Consider the following 7733-nt stretch of genomic DNA (forward strand, 5'->3'; position numbering starts at 1 on the left):
TTATCAGATATATGATTCTGGAATATGATATTAAATATAAATTTTTAGAGCACATATGTTGACCTTGTTCATGACCCTTACATATAAAACTTTTAGTCTTAATTGAGTATGTTAGCTATAGGTTGATTTTTTTTTAAGATGCCTTTAATCAGGTTGAGGAGTTTCACTTCTATCCCTAGGTTGGTAAGATTTTATTTTTATCATGAGAGTTAATTTTATATCAGTTACTTTACATCCTTTGAAATTACCTTTTTTTCTCCTTTATTTTCTCATAGTGAAATAGATTGTTTGAATTTTCTGGATGTCTACCCATCCTTGTATTTCTGGGTTAAACTCCAAAGTGTCATGAAATATAAACACCTTTATATATTGCTAGATCTATTTTTTTTTAAAGATTTTTGAATCTGTATTAAGAGAAATATTGGTCTGTAGTTCTTTTTGTCAGGATATCTTTGCCTAATTTTGGACATAGAGCAGTACAGGATTTATAAAATGATTTGAAATGCATTTTCTTTTAATGATTATTTTAATTCTGAATTGAATTTATTTAATGTGAAGTTGTTCATGGTTTACATTTTTTCTCAGTCAGTTGTGGTTGCCTTTGTCTTTCAAGAATTTTTTGATTTCCTCAAGTTTGTCAAAGCAATTAGCATAAAATTTTTAAAAATATCCTCTAGTTATACTTTTGATGTGTCTAGGATGTATACTGATATCTAATCTTTTCTTCTAGATATTGGTAGTTTGTGCATTCTTTCTCCATTCTCATTAATATATCTTCTTACTGAAGTGTCTGTTTATTCTTTTGTCCATATTCTTTGTTTATTGTGTGTGTTTTTTGTTGATTTATCAACTTTTGAGTGTGTTTTACCCTTCCAGCTTTATTGTAAAAGATAATTGACAGATAACTTTGTGCATGTCTAAGGCATATGACATAATGCTTTGATATATGTATATATTGTAAAATAATTACAATATTAAGGTGAGTTAACACATCCATTACCTCACATATTTTTTGTGTGTATGAGAACATTTAAGATCTACTCTCTTATCAAATTTCAACTAAATAAAATATTACCTACAGCCACATGATCCCCCAAATTAATTCATCTTAAAACTAAAATTTTGCACCTTTTACCAACATCTCCCTATTTCTCCTACCCCTCAGCTCCTGGTAGCCACCAATCTACTCTGCATGACTTTTTCAGAGTCCATATATAAGTGAGATCATGCACTGTTTGTCTTTCTCTGCCTGGATTATTTCACTTAGCATATTGCCCTCCAGGTTCATTCATGCTGTGACAGTGGCAGAATTTCATTTTTTTAATGGCTGAATAATATTTTATCATATAAATATACATATCACATTTTCTTTACCCACTCATTGTTGAGGGACACGTAGGTTGTTTCCATCTCTTGGCTATTAGGAATAATGCTATAATTAACATGAAAGTGCAGGTATCTCTTCAAGATAGTGATTTCATTTCCTTTGTATATATAACAGAAGTGGGATTGCTGGATCATATGGTATTTCTATTTTTAATTTTTTGAGGAACCTTATACTCTTTTCCATAGTTGCTGTACCAATATATGTTACCACCAATAGGGTAGCAGGGTTCCCTTTTCTCCACACCTTTGCCAACACCTATTATCTCGTCTTCTTGATAATAACCATTCTAACAGGTATGAGGTGATATCTCATTGTGGTTTTGATTTGTAGTTCCCTAATTAATGATGTTGAGCGGCTTTTCATGTGCCTATTGGCTATCTTTAGGTCTTATTTGGAAAAATATCTGTCAAATCCTTTATCCATTTTTTTAGTCAGATTGCTTTTTTTTTCCTGCCATAGAGTTGTATGAATTCCTTACATATTATATATATTAACCCCTTATCAGATACATTTGCAAATATTTTCTTCCATTCCATATGTTGCCTTTGCTGTGCAGAAGCTTTTTAAAGAAAATATGACCTAAATATAATTAGAGCACAACAAAACTAAATAATAAAGGTGAACCCAACCCACACAAGCATACTTGAACACATACACCCAAGACCTCACACAAACCTACATGCACTCACAAATACAGGCAAATGCAACAAATAGCCCCCAGTGAAGTCTCTCACGTGCAAAAACCAAACTTTACATTGAGTACAAGCACAAAGGCATACCAGTTGCTGAGAAATAAACAAAAGCATCCAAAAGGGAGAAAGACTGCCACTCAACAAGCAAATTAAAAAAAAAAAAATTGCACACATCCACAAAGGATGAAGACAAAAAAGCAATCCAACCCCATAAAACGTCACATATAAACCATACAAAAATATACAGCCACAATATAATATAAAATTTTATGAAACCCACTGTACAAAATAAAACACAGAAATGCACTGCTATGGACTCTAATGTGTCCCTCCAAAATTCATGTTAAAACTCTTAATACCCAGTGTGATGGTGTTTAGAAATGGGGCCTATGGAAGATAAGTAGGTTCGGATGAGCTCATGAGAGTGGGGCCTTCATCATGGGATTATTATTCATTCTTCTTCTAAGAAAAGTCACAGGGAGCTTGCTTACTGTCCAAATGCACACACCAAGGAAAGGCCAGATGAGCACACAGTGAGTCTGTAAAACAGCAAGAGCACTCTCTCCAGAAACTAATCACGCTGATGGCTTGATCTTGAACTTCTAGCCTCCAGTAGTATGAGAAAATAAATTTCTATTGTTTCATTCACTCAGTTTAGAGTATTTCATTATGGCAGCCTGAGCTAAGACATACATGAACACAGAAATGAAATCAAGCCAAATAACAAATGAGAACACACATGGGAGTGGCAAAAAGGATGCTTGAATTACTAAGAAAAACACTCTGATTTCACTTGTACATGGAATCTAAAAAGTCAAATTCATAGAAACAAAGAGTATAATGGTTGTCGGAGGCTGAGGGGTGGGAGAAATGGGAAGATGTTACAGGTACAAAGTTTCAATTGTGAATAAGTTCTGGAGATGTAATTAATGCATAGCGCAGTGACTATAGTAAGTAACACACTAGTACTTAGGTGCTGGAAATTTTCTAAGAGTGTAGATCTTAAGTGTTCTTATCTCACACAAAAAATGTAATTATGTGAGGTGATAGATATGCTAATTAACTTGGTTACGGTAATCATTGCACAATGTAAATACATTTATGTTGTACACCTTAAAAACATCACATCCAACCTACATATGTACAATTTTTATTTGTCAGTCATACCTCAATAAAGCTGGAAAGAATAAGAAAATGTTTTAGTTTCTGACAGAAAGATGGACTTCGAGGTTAAGCAGTGGAGGAAGCTGAGAACCAGGAAGGTATTTGGGGAGCTGTAAAAGAAAGGTCTTGCAAATGGTGAGACGTTAGTGGGTGAAAAATCGTCACGGGATTTGGTAATATAGGGGGAAAGTCTCAGCTAACAGAGAAGGAGGGCTGTGTTCTAGATATAATGTATTTCCCACGTCAGTGAAGTCTCATTTGGCAAAAATAAATCAATTCTTGAAGAATGTAAGTGGAGGTATTTTCCCAGGAAATATACATAGGAAATATACAGTTCCTATGTATATTCTCTTAGAAGGCTCAAAATGTCCCTTGAGGTAGTCCAGCACCAAAGAGTGAGTGCCTGGGCTCTAAAAAAGGCATCTCTGTGCTTGCACAAACAACCCCATCCCCAGGGTCACCACTTCGGCCTTACACATGGCACAATTCTCTTCTCAAAGAGGCGCCGTTCATATTTTAGCCCACATGAATGACATCTTCTTGTGAAAGGCGTTGCACACTGTATGGCTCAGAGCACCAGCCCAACCCAAATAGTCCCATCCATGCAGCTTTCATTCAAGCCTCAACACTTTCTAGATTTGCATGGCATTGGGACAGTTATGGGCCCATCAAAGGAAATTGTTATCTCACAAAGTAGTTTGTTGTTTCTTATTTAGAGCATTTTCATTGAACTCTTTCTTACAGTTTCTATCTCTGTGCTAAAATTCCCCATCTGCTCATGCAAGATGTCTCCTTTTTCCACTGGATACTTAAATATGTTCATCATAATTATGGTAAAGTCTCTGTCTGATAGTGCTAGTATCTGGATTATCGCTGAGCTGGTTTTATTGATTTGGTCTTGATACTAGGTTTCCTTGTATTTTGTATTCCTTGTATTTTGTGGATGCTTGTTTGATGCTGAACATGTGTAGAACAGTAGAGAACAGGGTAAATAATATTTGTACCTGGAAATGAACAAGCTGCTTCTATTGCCAGGTTTATTTTACATGATAGGGCAGTTGAGTCACCCTTGTCAATTAATAGCCTGAGATTGGGTTTTATTGTTGTGGTGGTTAGCTTAAAGTGTATTACAGACTTTGAATTCCTCTAACATTGTTTTGTTCTTAGGGTGATGCCTATGTTCCAAGAGGATTTATCTCAGTGCCCCTGCTTTACTTACTGATCTCTCACATTCAACACACCTAAACCACAAAGGGATCTCTCTCCAGGTCCCTGACCCTTTCCTAATGGGAGACTGTTTTTGCTTGTTCCTTAGGTGCTTGCTAGGACAGTACAATTACTTCACTTTCTCTGTCAGTACTAAGCCAGTCTGACCCATTTCTCCTTGGAAGGGCTAGATTTCATTAAAATCACGCTACTTAATAGATCTGTACCTCTAAAGGGTTCAAGATCTCTAGAGTCTTCAAGAAAAATCATGAGTTTGGAGTTTATCTGACTTTCATGTTGTGTTGAAATCCACATCTTTCATTTTTCTTTATACAGGGCAGAAGCAAAATTGGATGTATGCTTTTTAGTTGCCTCTTTGTCTTTCTTACATTCATTCTGGAATAATTTTAGATTTATGGAAAAGTTGTAAATGTAACACAGAGTATTCTCATACACCTGTCATCCAGCCTCCTGTAAGGTTACCATCTTACATAACCATGGTACATTAATAAAAACTCACAAATTAACAGTGGCACAATAATATTATCAAAGCTACCGACACTTTAGATTTCACTACTTTTTCCACTAATGTCCTTTTTCTGTTCCTCTTCTCAGCAAAATTTCCCAGTCCTTTTTTTTTTCCATGTCCTTTATAGAAGAGTACTGGTCAGACATTTTCTAGAATGTCCTTCAAATGGAGTTTTTCTGAAGTTTTCTTTTCATTAGACTGGGGTTCTGAGTTTGGGGAAGAATACCACAGAGGTGAATTACCCTTCTCATTGCATTCTATCAGGAAGTATATACACATAAGTTACCACTGCTCGTATTAACCTTTAAGTTCTTTGGGAATGAGTCACTAATCCCAGCCCACACTCAAGTGGAGAGGCATTTAAGCACCTCTTAGACAGGGGATATCTACATATATTATTTATTTATTTTGAATATATATGATATATATTATACACATATATATGATATATAAACATGCTTCTTTTGTAAGCAAGTTATATATCTTCATACATATATTTATTTATTCAATAGTTTATATCAGTATGGACTCATGGGTATTAACTTTATTATTTGGGTTTTAATCAAGTACTGTTGATACTGATTTCGCTGATCAGCTTTGGAAGTTCTTTCAAATTTGGTCATTTGTCATGCACAATTGTTTTTTGACAATACTTCCTTAATTTCTAGTATTCCAAATTACTCAAAGCTTATCTTATATGTAACCTAGAATCAATCATTTCTCTAAGGGCTTCAAGTTCTTTTTATTAGAAAATGAGATGTAAAAACCAAGATCTGGAGTAAGATGTTTGAGATAATATTTTCCTATCTTTATATTCTGAGAAATATGTTCCAGGGGCTATGCCCCCACCTCTCACACCATCAATGACTTTTTGTTTAAGAAAGGCTCAGGGACAACCAATCCATCAGTCATCCAGCGGCCTTATCAAGTGGCCTGACCCAAACTAAAAAGCAACAAGAATAATATCCTTCCCAAAAAGATATGGGTTAGACTAGTATCAGGCTGTTAAGGTAAAATGATGTCATAAAATGGAAGAGACCATGATGTTCCATAGAAAAGCTAAAGTTATAGTCCATGATAAACCAGAGCCTAACAGATGGAGAAGCTCTATGAACAGTGGATTAAGTAGTTATTTGATGGATTTTGCTTTATTGCTTGCATTTATGTTCTAAGGGTAACGCATTTATATTTTTTAGGAATACCACCAATCATTAAAGTTTCTAGTGAATTACTATGCATTGTAATTATAGGAGAAGTGAGAACACACACACACACACACACACACACACACACACACACACAGCTGAGACCGAGAAAAAATGATGTAGTAAGGTAAACTATGAACTTTGTGTGCTAATTATGTATCATTGTTGGTTCATCAGTTATAAATGTACCACTCTGGTGAGTGATGTTGACAATGAGGAAGGCTATGCATGTGTAGGGTCAGGAGATACATGGGCAATTCCTGTACCTTCCTCTCAGTTTTTCCTTGAACTCAAAAGTGCTCTTACAAAGTTCTTTAAAAATTAAAAAAAAGTCATTTAAAAATTGCGTATAGTAACAACGTACGGATGAAAAAAATACTGTGCAGTAAAATTGAAATTCTGTGTATGTGTATAGTCCTATGATTTAAAGACATGTGTAGATTCAAGTAAATATCACCCCTATCAAGATAAAGAACAGTGGCATCACCTCACCCTACCTGCCTTGTGTTATCATTTATTTTGTCATTACACCCTCCCCCACCCCAAGCCCTCAAAGTGATCAATCTATTCTACAGTAATATAAGTTTATCTTTTCAAGAATGTTCTATAAATGGAATCATATAGTACATAACCTTTTGAGACTGGCTTCTTTTAATCAGCAAAATATCACTGAGATTCAACCAAATTACTGTGTATATCAGTGATAAATTTCTTAATATTGCTCAACAGTATTCCAATGACGGATTTACCACGCCTACTGAAGGAAATTGGGGTTTCTCATTTTTTACCGTTACAAATAAAGTCCTCTAAAAAATATATGCAAGTGACAACTAAGCACATTTACGAAAGCTAAGTATCATAAGTTATTGACGAAATGAAAAATAAGACCATAATGAGCTAGCACTTTCCTTCCATTAGGATAGCTAAAATTAAAAAGATTAAATATAGTTAGTATTGTTAAGGATTTGAAGGAACTCAAAATTTGGTAATATAAAATAGTAAAATGACTTTTGAAAGCAGATTATCAGTTTCTTAAAGTTAAAAATAAACTTATCATATAATATTGCTGTTCCAAAACCAATGTCCACACAGAAAATTGTACATCAGTGTTCACTGCAGCATTATGCAAAATAGCCAAAACCTTGAAACAATCCAAATGTCCATCAACAGGTATATAGATGAACAAAACATATAGATAGATAGTTAGATACATAGATAGAGTAGACAGAAATGCCACTTAGCTATTAAAATATTGGAATCATTGATAGACACAACAACTTGGAAAAATCTCAAAATCATGCTGATGAAAGAAGCTAGACAGAAGTTAAACAGGTTTTTTTCTCTGAAAACAAAAGCATAACAAATAGCAGTTGCCAAGGCAACATATTGATGTGATTTGAGGGGGATCACCTTGGGGGCAAGGGAGAACAGGACATACTACTTTTCCTAACACAGGTATATAAAATATATAACCTGCTTCTCAATTTCTGCATTTTGAGGCACTGATATGAGTACGGACAATGAAAGCAAAATGAAGAAGCAAATAAAGC

Source organism: Herpailurus yagouaroundi, unplaced genomic scaffold, assembly GCF_014898765.1.
Source record: "Herpailurus yagouaroundi ecotype Mexico unplaced genomic scaffold, PumYag 67503, whole genome shotgun sequence".
Lineage (NCBI taxonomy): Eukaryota > Metazoa > Chordata > Mammalia > Carnivora > Felidae > Herpailurus > Herpailurus yagouaroundi.